The sequence below is a fragment of the Rattus norvegicus genome, chromosome 18 (genome assembly GCF_036323735.1).
Source record: "Rattus norvegicus strain BN/NHsdMcwi chromosome 18, GRCr8, whole genome shotgun sequence".
Classification (NCBI taxonomy): Eukaryota; Metazoa; Chordata; class Mammalia; order Rodentia; family Muridae; genus Rattus; species Rattus norvegicus.
In genome coordinates, this window is record NC_086036.1 from 51,077,113 (window position 1) to 51,079,253 (window position 2,141).

The window sequence follows — 2,141 nt, forward strand, 5'->3', positions numbered from 1 at the left end:
TTATGGGAGTGATTGTACACGTGTATAGAGTCCAGAGGTCATTGTTAAGTATCTTTCCTGGTCATTTTGTACCTTATTTATTTATTTTTATTATTTTTTGACACAGGACCTTTCACTGAACCCGGAACTCAATGATTGGCTAGGCTGATTGGCCATTAGGCCTCTGGGGATCCCTTCTGCTTGCTTCATTAAGATCATAGCAATTTGTTGCATCTGTGCTAGGGATCTGAACTAACATACTCACCCATGTGCAGAAAACACGCTGCCAATGGAGCTCTCTCTCTAGCCCCTAAGTTTTAATTATCTTAAAAAAGCCCCGTCCAACCTCAACCTAGAATTTCCCCCGTATCATGAAATTTGCCGGCAAATGGATAAAACAAGAAAAGATCATATTAAGTAAGGTGACCCAGACTCAGAAAAATGTTCCTTCTCATTGGAGGTTCTTAGCTCCAGATATTAAGATATGTGTACATATCCTAGAGTATCTAGAAATATCTGGAAAGAAAAAGAGACCATTTCTGGGGTAGAGGGGTAGAGGATCGATAGAGAGAGAAATAGCAGGGCACACATGACCTGATCAAAAAAATGTGACAAAGACAGAGGGTACTACTTAGGGATGGAGAAAGAGGTAAATACAGAAGAAGGAGTGAGGAAGGGAGGCAGGGAGGGAGGGAGGTAACATAACAGCAAGAATACTTAAAAAATCATAATACTAACTATTAATATAAAAATACCTATAATACATGTAATCCTATATAGCTATAGCTATAGATAGGTACATACCTATATAGATGTATAGTTTACATAAACTTCACACGAACTTTTCTCATCTGGGCTGGCAATGCTTCTTCCACCTAACAAAAGTCCCAACCCCAGGAGCAGGAAGTCCTCTTCTGAGTTGTTCATCATGGATTTCCACGAGACCCCAAAGCACACAGGTGATTGCTATTGTCCTGTCTTCTGAGATTTTCCCTGAGCCCTAGGTACAGGAGTAGTTTTGTAGCCAGAGGGTCAGGTAGCTTGCTGTGAGACTGTCCTGGGAAGTCAGAAGAGGCTGGCTACTTAAACATGAGCTGAACATAGACAACAGTGATTGACATGCAAAGGTAGACAGGGAAAGCCTACCAACGAAACCTCAACCCTACCCAAAAATCTATAGGCAACTGAGGAATGCTTAGAGTGAGAGAAATGGTCCTCCCCAGAGAAGAGCACACTGATTGGCTATCTAATACCAAATGGTCAGCTCTTAAAACATACATACAAATAACATTATATGGATTAGCAGGTTATAACTAGGAATATATATGCATATATATATAATTATGTAACAGTAACTAGGAAAAAGAATCCATGATTTTGAAAGAGAGAAAGGAGATGTATTTGAGAGAGTTTGAAGGGAGGAAAAGGAAGAGAGAAATGATGTAATTATAGTCTCAAAATACCTTCTCCCCTGACTTTAGGACCTTTCCCGCCACCCTCTCTCTTTCTTTCTTTTTTTGGTAAGAGTTTTCTATCTGATCATCTGTATACCACAGTGGATACTCATATTTCTGGAAAGTGATCAGTATTTTAAATACAAGGAAACTCCAGCTTGGGGTGAGACTCAGTTACTTGCCTGGATTCCTTAAGTCCTGGGTTGGATCACTCATATCACAAAAGTAAAAACACCAACAATACAAGAGCGACATGAAATGGAAGGTGTTTATCTTCTGAAATGGGAGCTCATTGCCTGACTGGATGTTTAGAATTCCCGCCATTATAGAACCAACTATCAGTTATGGCGAGCTCAGTTCATAGACTTAGCAAGATTGTGGCAGAGGCAAAGCCCTGAATCAATAGGGCTGATTGCTGTTTCATTCTGCTTTTAGACGTTTAGGAATATGGCATCTTTAATACTTTCTAGCAATTAGGAGGTTAATGGAACAATGTCTCAGCAAAGCATATCAGTTGTGGACTTGGCTACTGAACTTGTACAGATCTTCAAATACACGTTCTTTCCTCAGCTCCCGATAAATGCAGAAGATCGAATGTGAAACCCAGATACATTAGATCCGGGAGATGGAAGGATCCAGAGACCCTACCTCACTCCATCAGAGCAACTCAGCCTGGACACACCCACTGGCCCACACTGAACCACTGTG